Here is a 13,404-nt window from a genome sequence, read left to right as displayed (position 1 = left end):
AATTACATTATTTGATACAAATGAATTTTAAATTGCCAAATCTTCCTTACGAATTATACTTTTTATCATTATGAAGTATCTCTTTTGCTGGGCACAGTGGCTCATGCCTGTAATCCCAGCCATTTGGGAGGCTGAGGTGGGCAGATCATCTGAGGTCGTGAGTTCGAGACCAGCCTGGCCAACATGGAGAATACAAAAAATTCTAGAATTTTTTCTAGAATTCTAGAATACTAAAAATACAAAAAATTAGCTGGGTGTGGTGGCACATACCTGTAATCCAGCTACTTGGGAGGCTGAGGCAGGATAATTACTTGAACCTGGGAGGCGGAGGTTTCTGTGAGCCGAGATCGCGCCATTGCATTCCAGCCTGGGCAATAAGAGCAAAACTCCGTCTCAAAAAAAATTAAAAAAGAAATATCACTCTTTATCTCTAGTAATATTTTTGCCTGAAAGTATACTTTGTCTGATATTCACAAAGCTATTTTAGCTTTCTTTTAATCTATCCTTTTCTATCCATTTATTTTCAATCTATCCTTCTGTTTATGATAGTCCTTGTAAGCAGCATATTGTTGGATTTGTTTTTCTATCCAGTCTAATAATCTTCATCTCTTAATTAAAATATGTAATTCATCTGATTTTAAATATATTATCATCTTGTTACCTTTCTTTTGTATCATCCAGTATAGGCCTTTTTCCCATCTTCATTATTTTCTTTTTGAAAATAATCAATATGTATTATTACATAACACTCTCAATTATCTTATTATTTATACATTCTGTTACTGTCTTATGGATTTACCTAGAGATTGCAACATATATCCGTGATGTATCACAAAAAATAAACCTAGCCTGGGCAACATGTGAGATCCCATCTCTACAAAAAAATTTTAAAATTTGCTGGATGTGTTGGAATGCATCTGTGGTCCCAGCTACTTAGGAGGCTGAGTTGGAAGAATCACTTCTTGAGCCCAAGAAGTCGAGGCTGCAGTGAGCCATATTTGTGCCACTGCACTCCAGCCTGGGCAACAGAGCAATACCCTATCTCAAAAAATAGTATATACATACACACACACATATACACACATACACACATATATACACACATTTATTTCATTCTGAATCCCTAAGTTGCATCTACACACACACATATTTATATATATACACACACACACACATACACATGCATATATATGTGCATGTGTGTGTGCTTTACCATTTGCCAGAAAACAAAAGGTCCTTGGAACACTTTAACTCCATTTACTACCTCCTAATTTAAATGTTTTTATTGTCATGTGTTTCAATTCTATGTACGGTTGACTCTTGAACAACGTGCGTTTGAACTGCATAGGTCTACTTACACATAGATTTTCTTTCACTTCTGCCACTGCTGAGAGAGCAAGACCAACCCCTCCTCTTCCTCTTGCTCCTCAGCCTACTCAGTGTGAAGACGGCAAGGATGAAGACCTTTATGATGATCCACACACCACTTAACAAATAGTAAATATATTTTCTCTTCCTTATGATTTTCTTAATAACATTTTCTTTTCCCTAGCTTACTTGATTATAAGAATATGGCATATAATCCATGTAACTTGTAAAATATGTGTTAACCAACTATTTATGTTTTCAGTAAGGCTTCTGATCAGCAATAGGCTATTAGTAGTTAAGTTTTTGAGGAATCAAAAGTTATACATGGATTTTTGGCCAGGTGCGGTAGCTCATACCTGTAATCCCAGCACTTTTGGAGGCTGAGGCGGGTGGATTGCTTGAGCCCATGAGTTTGAGACCAGCCTGGGCAACATGGTAAAAATCTATCTCTTAAATTAAAAAAATTTTGGTTAAAAATTAATCAATAAAAAGTTATACATGGATTTTTAACTGTGCAGCAGGTCACCACCACTAACCCCAGTGTTGTTTAAGAGTCAACTTATATTATCTTAATGTAATAATTATAAACATACTACAATAATAAATGTATTATCATTATAAACCTATCATATAAAAAGATAAACATATTAATTTATGCAATCAGTGTTCATTTAGATCTATCCATTTATTTACCCTCTGCATTGTTCTTTATTTCATCCTGAATTCCTAAATTGCCATTGAGGATCACTTTTCTACCTGGAAAATACTATTTATTATTTTCTTTAGTGTTAATCTTCTGGTGAAAAATTATCTTGGCTTTTGTCAAAGAATGTCTCCATTTCTCCTTCATTTTTAAAAGTAGTATTCTGGATAGAGAATCTAAGTTGACAGTTTTTTTTCCTGCACTTTGAAGCTATCATTTTATTGCCTTTTGGCTTCCATTATTTTTAGCTGTTATCTTTGTCTCTTTGAAAGTAACATATCTAATTTCTGGATGCTTTATAAGTTTTTCTCTTTGTCTTTACCTTTAAGCAGTTTGACTATGATGTGACTAGGGATGATTTTCTTTGCATTTGCTGCATAGGGTTCTTAAAGATCCTTTAATATATGGATGAATGTCTTTTATCATTTTTGAATAATTCTCAGCAAATGTCTTTAATTGTATTTCTTCCATATTCGCTCTGTCCTCTCCTCTGTGATTCCAATTCCATGTTTTAGACTGTTGCACCTTATATTGTGTGTCTCATGTTCTTTCATTTTCCACCTTTTGTCTCTCTTTGCTTCATTTACATATGTTCTTCTGATTTATTTTTCAGATTACTAATTTTTCAGCTGCATCTAATCTACTATCAAAAACACATCCACTGAGCTCTCATTTTCAAGCATTTCTCAGTTGTAGGAATTTTATTTGATTCTCTTCTACAGTTTGTTATTCTCTACCAAAATTCTCATCTTGTCACCTAGTGCTTTGAACATTTTAATAATTATTATTTTAAAGTCCCTGTCAGACAATGCCAATATCTGAATTCCCTATAGTCCTATTTCTGTTGACTGTATTTTTCTTGGTTTTTGTTCTAATCTTGCCTTTTTGTCTTTCCAGGATTTTTGTAATTGTATGCTAGACCTTGTATATTTAAAGTGTAGAATATTTTAACCCCCTACATTGTATTTGTCTTAGCCTGGATTCCCCCAGAAAGGAGAACCTGAGACCTTGATTTGTGTGCAGGTAGTTAATTTTGTTAGTAATCCAAGCGCACAGGAGTGGGATTCTGAGAAGAATATGACAGGGAAAGAGAGAAAGCCAATTCATGGGTACACACTTGAATTGGTCATTACTGGGGGTAACTGAGGATTGATCCAAACTAAGACCTCCTAAACAAACACAACAAAAATCTAATTGCATCTCAAAATGTCCTGCCTAAAGAATGAAGAAGCACTTATTCCCCAACTCGCATTCCCCATTGATCAAGGGTTGCTTATGGGTGGTTAATTCTGTTTCACTTCCAGGATGCATGTACATGATCGAAAGGTAGATTCCCATGGCCAGAGGCATCAGAGTAGCCCTGACATGGGAAGTTAGAGACAGCAAAGGCTGAGGCAGGTGATGCAGAGTTACACCTGCACAAAGTTAGTTGTGGCAACAGTGGCTGGAATAAAATACAGAGCAGTGAGATATGAGGAGGGATGGAAAAAACTTCCAGTCTCTTTCCAAAGAGGATGTATTTTGCTTCTAACAGGCAACTGGGTTAGGAAAAGATGAACCTGATTCAATCACAGATTTTAATGGCTCAGAGCCGAGCTTCAGTCCTTCTGAGGGATGGTCTGTTCCTAGTTCTCCCTTACTTCTAAGCGGCAGCTCTCCGGGGTCCTAAATCAATCCTAGGGTGTTGACCAGGGCCCTCCTTCTGTGGCTGGCTCTGAATGCCCGTATTTGTTGCCCCAGCTCCATAAATCTGCCTTCAAATCAATGAATGCCTTAGGGGGAAAAGTGGTTTGAAATATCAGACTGAGCGTTAAGGGTTTATTTTCCTTCTGGGGTCTTGGCCCCTTGAATCCTGGTTGCCTTTGGTAGTTTTCCAAAGCCTTAAATCAGATCTTCTTTTTTATGCCCAGACTTTCTAGTTGTTCTCAGAAGGAGGACAAGTTAGCTGCCATTGCTGAAAGCAAAACCTTCCCATTTGTTTATGAAAAGTTTTTAGAGGTAGACGTGTACCTTCAAGTGTTAAAAACAGTCTTAAAAAACAATCGCCTCAAAGTCAGGGTTGAGCTTTGCATCCATGCTCTCCTCCTCTTTCTAGGACCCCTGCCCCCAGCCCCACCATAGCTGTCACAGTGTCTGTCACTTGGCACACACTTAATATGTGTTCAGTGAATGCATACCCTTCAGAGTTCCTTGCTGTGTCCGTGGAGGATGCTGTGGGGGTTGGGAAGACCATCCTCTTCCTTCAAAGTCCCCATGGAGCTGACAAGAAGCTAAGGTGGGGATGAGAGGTCCCACAGACCTTAACACTCATAAGACCCCCCAGGAGAAGACTGATATGAGCTCATTTCTGGACCCCATCCTGGAGTTTTAATTTAAATCTAAGGCCAACATCTACTGGGAAAATATACCCTAAGCAACAATGGCTCCAGCACTAATAATTGCCCAAGACCTGGAATTCTTAATTCAAGGAGGACCCAATTTGGGGACCCCCTATAGAGGATCTCCAGGCCAGAACGAGTGGGATCTGAAGATACAGTATGTGCTGGAATGGTGTTTCCCAAAGCTTGGGAACCCAGGTGACTTTGCATGGTAGAGGGGCCACCACTTGAAACAGCATTGAATCCCAGAGTAAGTAACTCTTTTTCTATCCTCCTTCAGTCCATTCAACTAAATCAAGGAGAAAGGCTCAGGATGGTGCTAGGAGGTCCTTAACCCTTCTCCAACACATGTCCATCATCCTTCTTAACAAAAGACGGGCAGGTCTCAGGTTAAGAGCCTTCTTAGGCAAAAGTATTAGCTAGTAGACAATAACATGATTTTCACTGTATTTCTGTTTACTTGTAAAGTCTATTTATAGAGCATGATATTGGCTTTCCATTTACCTTAGTGACATAAGCTTAAGTAAACTTTTGAGAGTTTATGTCAACAAAAATATTAAGTTAATAGTCGCTTTAATTGTACACAACTGGAGCAAAAACCATGAAGGTTGTGTGCAAAGAAGTGAAATTTGAGGAACAGTGCCCTGAAGCAGTTCTTCTTCACTGGGAACAGACAGATGATGATGAGAACAAAAGATGTGACCCCAGGGAACCTAGGAAGCCAGAAACCCACACCAAGGGGCCTGGCCATTTAGTTCCTACCACCCAACCAGGAAGGAATGAGGGTCAGTCAGGAGCAGACGGGCACCAGCCTGCCCGACCTCCGCCAGAGATAAGTTCCTTGGGGTCAGGACCAGCCATTTCCTAATGATGCTTGTTTCCAGTATAAACACTCCTTTAAGGAATCCAACATTTTTTCTAGCACCTCTTGAGACTGAAAGAGACGGATGTGAGAGTCTGAAGGAGAAGGTGAGAAGCAGGTGGGGGCAGTGAGAACTTTCACATGGTACTCAAGAGAAGTGGAAAGAAGTTTGTAAAAGGAGCCACGTGCGTTTAAGCATTCACAAGATGTTTTCTATGGGCTCTGTTTTTTTTCCTCTGTGTGTGTGTGTGTTGTGAGACAGTCTCACTCTGCTGCCAGGCAGTGAGTGCAGTGGTGCAATCTTGGCTCTACTGCAACCTCCACCTCCCCAGTTCAAGAGATTCTCCTGCCTCAGCCTCCCACGTAGCTGGGACTACAGGCATCCACCACCATACCTAGCTAATTTTTGTATTTTTAGTAGAGACGGGGTCTTGCTATATTGTCCAGGCTGGTCTTGAACTCCTAACCTCAAGTGATCTGCCCACCTCAACCTCCCAAAGTGCTGGGATTACAGGCGTGATTACACCACGCCTGGCTTGTATGGGCTCTTGAACCTTCCTAGAGGGATACCTAATACTCATCAACAGTGAGGCAAATAGTCCCACTTCCAAAACCTTCCTAGGTTGCCTGACATGAAGGCCACTGATTGGTTCTTTACAAATTTGCTGCACAAACGTAAGGCCTGCATAGACCACCGCCATGGGAAGGCAGCCCAGAGGTGACGGAAGGCCAATGGTCCTGCCTGTCACATTTGCCTGAGATGAATGGCTTTCATTTCCCTAAGCCACTAAGACATAGTCACCCACCGCAACTCTGCCCAAGTTTAATTTCACATCATGCAGCTTTCACAGATAAGTGATTGGGGGCAGTGTTTATCGAGGAAATCTTTTTGTAGCCACCAAACCTGTGGAACCATTTTCTCCTTTAATTTCCGTCCCGTACTTCCTGCAGAAACAAATAAGATTGAGTGAGGGAGCCGCTCTACGAAGACAGGAAATACGTATGTATCCAAACCAAGAAACATCCCATCCGTTATGTAAGTGGGAGGGGCTGAGAAGAACGAGGAAAAAGTTGTAAAATGGCAGCCCGAGGGCCCACACTGTCTGGCAAAGGTGTTTTGTTTGGACTACGCAGTGTTTTGTTGTTTTGTTTTATAACATTAAAAATATATAAAAATTCAGAGATTTAACATAAAAATCCAGCTGTCAAGCTTCTCCTGGAAAAATCAGATCTGAACATACTGGGCCAACAATATGGCACCAACCAGATGGAACCAAATGACCGGGGCACAGGCTCCCCAGTTTGCCTCAATCCCTACCCCCACTTCGCTCCTGTGTGTTTCCAATGGAGTAACCAACTCATCCTGGTTGGCCTCAGATGGTTCTGGCCTTAACACTGAAAGTCTCATGTCCTGGGAGCCTTCTCAGTCCCAGATGAAATGAGATGGTCAGTTATCTTGGGTAGCACCTGGCCCCAATAAACATAGTGGACGATATTCATACTATTTGCATCTTCTGCTAAGCACAGCTCTACGCGTTGTAAGTGAGTTAGCTTGCTTAATCCTTGCAGCAACTCTATGAGGCAGGTACTATATCATCCCAGTTTTACAGGTGAGAAACTGAGGCACAGTCCGCTGAAGTATATGCAGCCTAGAGGACTCAGCTATGAGTTGGGACTTCAGTCTCTTTCCCTGGGTGGGGTCTCTCTAATCCAGGGAGTCAGGGCATCTTATTTTAGGTCCATGCAAGAGGAGGAAATTGACTGATCTGCTTCTAATCCACGTATCACAATGGCCCTCTTGGTGGCAGAGGTGGTTCCTACTCACCCAACATGTAGTCCCTCCTCTTCCTGCTTAAGATTACAGGGCCTCGATTTTGTGCAGGGCCCATCATGTACAGGGAAGGTGAGCGCCTCCCCTACCCAACCCAAAAGAGTGACAGTAGATGGTCCGCAGCATGGTAATTTTACCCCCCTTAGCTTGGTTTGATTGGTTTAGGATTTATGGCCTAGTTCTGCATAATGAGACATTAAGAGGAGATGTGGTGAGGTTTTTGTTCCTTGGAAGGTTTTCACTTCCTGATAAAAGTAGCCATAGGGATGAGACCTTCTCCTATATTCTGCCTTGAATGAGGTTGTGTAAGGATGGGATGCTCGGAGCTGTGGCAGCCGTTTTGTGACCAAGGCACAAACCTAAGGATGAAAAGTCAACAGATTCAGCAGGGTGGGCCTGAGGGGCAGAAAGAGCCTTGGTCCTTGGTGACACAGTGAAGCCACCAAGCCAACCCTGGAGTAACCCACCTCCAAACTCCTTTACTGATTGCTTGGGTCACTGTTAGTTCATTACATTGTAACTTGCAGCTAAACGTATCCTAACTGATATACCATGGGACCCTCAAGAACACCTTTGCTTTTCCCATAAAGTCTAGAGCAGCCCGTGCCCTAGTTTCCTTCTGTCTGAGCCCTCCCCCGACCCTGTAGGGACTTCCAAGGTTTAGGAGGCACCCCCAAGCATGAGGCACCCCCAGGGCCAGTCTCACCATGTCGGCCACATGGAAGTGAACAAAACAGAGAAATATCGATTGGCTGAGGAGCCAAAAGCTCACCATGTGGAAGAAAGATGGGTCAAGAGAAGTGGCGTGTTTCTCCCAATGTATTCTGCAAGTAATGGAGTGAGCGCTAGTGAGGGTGAGACCTGTCCCTGCGACGGTTCCTTCCCATCTCCCCCAAGTGCTCTCCCCCATCATAGCCTCTGCAGGTCCTGGCTTTGACACTCACTCACCGTGTGACTTTAACGGGGTCCTTTGCCTTTCTGTGCCTCAGTTTCCCCATCTTTAAAATGGAGATAATCTCATCCTCATAGTGTTGTGTGGTAATTGAACAAAATGATAACTGTAACATTTTCTCCAAGGTGCCTGCCCCATAGGCGTATTCTATAAATGTTTGTGATTATCTTTATTATGGAGGTGGGGAGATGGAGTAAGTGAGAAGGAGTTAGGCACCAACATTCCCATTTTGTAGGTAAGGAACCTGCAACTTTGAGAGGCTACAATGGATTATCCTCAAGACACCCAAATAATAGGCAAATAACTAAATTTGAATTTAAACCTGGATCTATCCCATTCCAAAATCTGTTCTAGAAAGCAGAGTATTATTTTGAAGCAGGTACTAAAGGCAAGGAAAAACCCAAAAATTTCTATTCATATTTGGGATTCTTTCAATAAAGAAAAGCAAAGAGGTTTTCTGGATGGCAGGCTAAACTATTTTTACTGACACCTTTAATTAAAGACAATCACCCTTGGTGATAGAATGGCTGATCTCAGCTCTCAGGAAAATTACCCCAAATGGCAAATGGAATTAAATATCCACTCAACTACTGACAGATGCTCTCCGAAGCAAGAGAACCACAGGACTTGATTACAATGACAAGAATAGGGTCTGGCCCCCAGATTGGAGGAGAACAAAATCCACTTTCAAATGATTCTCCAATGACTTCAATTAACCGTGGGCTAAACCAGGCAGTTAGTTGTATAAGGTAGATCTCTTTGTGGTTCAAATTAAATTTCATCTAGTACAAATGCTGCTTTGAGATTTTCAGAGAGAAGACACAATACTCAGGAAAGGAATTTGGATTTCGTCTGCGTGTGTTGTGTAATCAGAGATCAGGTGGGCTCTCCTCATTCCTCAGGGCATGTTTAAGATATTTTGTTTGTTGATAATTATTTATAATAATTATTAGCAACATCCTCATAATACTCCCATTCCTACTGACCTGTCCAGTTCCCATCTGCCATAAAAGAATCAGCAAACTCTAGGCTCTGAGCCAAATCCGGCCAATGCTTGTTTTTTTGTAAATACATTTTTTGGAGCACTCCCATATTCATTTTATTTACATATTGCCTCGGGCTGCTTTCCTGCTGCAAGGGCAGAGCTGAATTGTTGTGTAAGTTGCAACAGAGACTGTGGGTGGCCTGCTAAGGTGAAAATTTCTTTCAGACTCTTTAAGAAAACATGGCTTATGCCTGTAATCCCAGCATTTTGGGAAACCGAGGCAGGTGGATCACCTGAAGTCAGGAATTTGAGACCAGCCTGGCCAACATGGTGAAACCCCCGTCTCTACTAACAATACAAAAATTAGCCGGGTGTGGTGGCATGGGCCTGTAATCCCAGCTGCTCAGGAGGCTGAGGCAGGAGAATTGCTTGAACCCAGGAGGCAGAGGTTGCAGTGAGCTGAGATCATGCCACTGCACTCCAGCCCGGGTAACAGAGTGAGACTCCATCTCAAAAAAAAAAAAAAAAAAGTACAAACCCCTGCAGAGACAGTAGAGAGGAAGACTTTCTGAAGGACAGACATTGTTGGCCACGCTCAGAAGTTGAGACTTTGCCCAGAAGGCGATAGGGAGCTCCTGGAAGGTTAGAAGGAGGGGAAACACGGCCCCTGCAGCAGATGCCATCAGTGCCTCATCCTGTCCCCTGGTCATCTCTGCAAGGATAAGGTCACTTACTAACACCTGTGGGCATGCAGCCCTGCCCTGTCCATGCTCATATTAGTGATCCAGGGGCTCCAACGTCCAGAGAGCCCAGGCTCAGGAGTCAGCTAGACCTGTATTCAAATTCCAGCTTCTCACATATCCTCCTGAGTGACCTTAAGCAAGTTGCTAAACTTTTCTGTGGCTAGAGAGATGGGCAGGCCAACTTTTCAGGGCCTTGGGGTACATGTGAGGAGAAACAGACAGCGCAGATGTTAAGTTCAATTTGTGCTTGTTTAAAAGACAAGGAGGAGGCCAGGTGCAGTGACTCACATTCAAAATCCCAGAGTTTCGGAAGGCCAAGGCAGGAGGATTGCTTGAGCCCAGGAGTCCAGGACAAACCTGGGCAATGTAGTGAGACCCTGTCTCCACAAAAAGTTAATAATTAGCTGGGCATGGTGATGTGTGCCTGTAGTCCCAGCTACTTGGGAGACTGAAGCAGGAGGATCACAGCTGCAGTGAGCTGTGATCATGCCACTGTACTCCAGCTAGCCTGGGTGATAGAGACAGACGCTTTCTTGAAGCAGAAGCAGAAGAAAGAAGAAAAAGAAAGGAGGAGGAGGAAAGAAAAACAATAAGGGGGAAATAAAACTGTTGTAAGAAACCAGTGTAACTCCTGACAGTGCCCCTGTCCGACACAGTGGCCAGCTCAGAGAACGGAAGTCTGTGTCTCATCTTTGCTCCAGGATTTGAATAAAGTCAGTTCCACCTGCTTAAGATCCTAGAAAATGGGGGCCATTTTTATTATGTTTTGATTTCAGCAAATGACCACTTTCCTCAGGAAAGTCTACCAAAATAATGGACAGGAAGTTGTAGAAATTCAGGAGAGAGACTCATTTTGCTCGAATGACAGCAAACCACATTTGAACTTGAGCTAATTTAATTCTCTGCTCCAGTTCAATATTTCCAGCGAAGATTTTGAGAAACAAAATTAGATTTTCAGTAATGAAGATGAATTTCAATACATGCCACAGCTGGGCAGATTCAACTGTTGCACCCACGGCATTATTTCCTGGCCACATTGAAGAGTAAAGTCTGAAACTCACAGTTTAAATGAAGCCAGGAAAGAAAATAAACCCTTTAGCACTAGGCAGGATGGAGAGGGTTTTAGCCAGGCCCTTGAAGTACTCCATTTACAGGATCTTACTGTGCTGGGAGAAATAGTGACCCAGCTCTCAGGAATATAGACAGTTTGAGCTGGAACAGTTTTTAGACATTACCTAGGGCAACTAAGTTTCCGTAAAACAAGAACCGTAAGATTTGTTTTGTTTTGTTTTGTTTTTTATAAAACAGGGTCAGGCACAGTGGCTCACACCTGTAATCCCAGCACTTTGAGAGGCCGAGGTGGTCGGATCACAAGGTCAGGAGGTTGAGATCAACCTAGCCAACAGGTGAAACCCTGTCTCTACTAAAAATACAAAAATTAGCTGGGTGTGGTGGCGCATGCCTGTAATCCCAGCTAGTTGGTAGGCTGAGGCAGGAGAATTGCTAGAACCAGGGAGTCAGAGGTTGCTGCAGTGAGCCGAGATGGTGCCACTGCACTCCAGCCTGACAACAGAGCAAGACTATGTCTCAAAAAAAAAAAAAAAAAAAAAAAAAAAAAAAAAAAACAAGATTTTACTCTGTTACCAAGGTTGGAGTGCAGTGGTGGTGGTGCAGTCATAGCTCACTGCAGCCTTGACCTGCCCTCAAGTGATCATCCTGCCTCAGCCTCCCGCATAGCTGAGATTACAGGCACACACCACCATGCTCAGCTAACTTTTCAATTTTCAGTAGAGACAAGTTCTTGCTATATTGCCCAGGCTGGTCTTGAGCTCCTGGGCTCAAGTGATCCTCCAGCCTCAGCCTCCTAAAGTGCTGGGATTATAGACATGAGCCACCACACCCAGCCCACCATGAGATGTTTCTAAGAGTACAAGAGCCCAGCAATGAGTAACAAAATCTTTAAATCCACCTATCAAGAAAGACATTCCCTTTTCAATTCATCTTTCCCATTACATCGATGAAGGAGTCTCTGTTTGACGTTACTAGTTCTTTAACACTTCATTTTGAAACAATAGGCCTTAGGTCAGCGGCCACGCTGCCCAGCTAGAATTTTCCTTATAGATCAGGAGTCAGCAAATACTTCCCACAAAGGGCCAGAGAGAGACGATTTCAGACTCTGCATGCCACATGGTCTCTGTCACAATCAAAGGCAAAGGCAGCCATTGACAAAAAGTCCTAAAGTTTATAAACAAAATGTCATAAAGTATGAGTGCGGTTGTGTTGCAATACACCTTTACTTATGGGTACTGAAAGTTTAAATATTCTTCACGTATCATGAAATACTATTCTTCCTTTGATTTTTTTCCCAACCATTTAAAAATGAAAACATCTTTCTTAGCTTGGGAACAGCACAAACACAGGCGGCAAGCTGGATCTGGCCACGGCCATAATTTGTAGACTCTGTTGTAGAGTAGGGTGGTGGCCACAGAAGAGAAGTCCGCTGTGCTCATCACCAGCTTGGACTCTGCAATTCCAGCTCCTCAGTTTATCACTTCTGTGACTCCAGAGAGTTACTTTGCTTCTTTGAGCCTCAGCCTTCCCCTCTGTAAAGTGGGAATAATAACAGCACCTACCTCAGCAGGTTGTTATGAGCCTGAAGTGAGTTAATCCACATTAAGTGTTTAGAACATGACATGGTATGCAGTGTTAAATCGATATTAGCTCTTGTTATTGTTTATTTTTACTTTTACTTTCTCGTTAGAGCAAGCGATACTGATTTTTCAACCATGGTGATAATATAGTTTCTTTTTTACCTAAACTTATTTAGGTAAAAAGTCAATTTAAAGGGAAATATCATTTGAATGTATATAGTCTTATGCAAATAGGGCAAAAATTATAAATGGGACACTCAAATGACTGAAGGTTCAGAAATACTTTGCTAGTTCCTCATCTTCACTATACAAGGCTGAGAAATAAATATTAAAGATCAGACAGAGTCTTCATATAAAAAGAGAATTAGGCCAGGTGCGGTGGCTCACACCTGTCATCTCAGCCCTTTGAGAGGCCAAGGCAGGTGGATTGCCTGAGCTCAGGAGTTCGAGACCACCCTGGGCAACACGGTGAGACCCCGTCTCTACTAAAATACAAAAAATCAGCCTAGCATGGTGGTGGGCATCTGTAATCCCAGCTACTCAGGAGGCTGAGAATTGCTTGATCCCTGGAGGCAGAAGTTGCAGTGAGCTGAGATGGCATCATTGCACTCTAGCTTGGGCTACAGAGTGAGACTCTGTTTCAAAAAAATTTTTTTAATAAAATAAATTAATTTAAAAAATAAAAGAGAATTCGAGTGCATTTCATTGTCTGTGACTTTTAACTGTTAGAGTCATGTGTATAGATTGTCTTCCTGCCCCTCCTACACCATGAGCTCATAGAGGGAAGGGACACATGGCTTCTGAACCCCTAACCCTCAGAATGTGGAACATAGCACACAGACAGTGACCACTGATATTTGTTTTTTGAATTGAGGCAAGGTGGACTATTCCATCTCAACTAAGAACTAAAAATAAAATCCTAAGGCCCCCA

This window comes from Macaca mulatta, chromosome 10, assembly GCF_049350105.2.
Source record: "Macaca mulatta isolate MMU2019108-1 chromosome 10, T2T-MMU8v2.0, whole genome shotgun sequence".
NCBI classification, from domain to species: domain Eukaryota; kingdom Metazoa; phylum Chordata; class Mammalia; order Primates; family Cercopithecidae; genus Macaca; species Macaca mulatta.
This window is presented reverse-complemented; position numbering follows the sequence as displayed.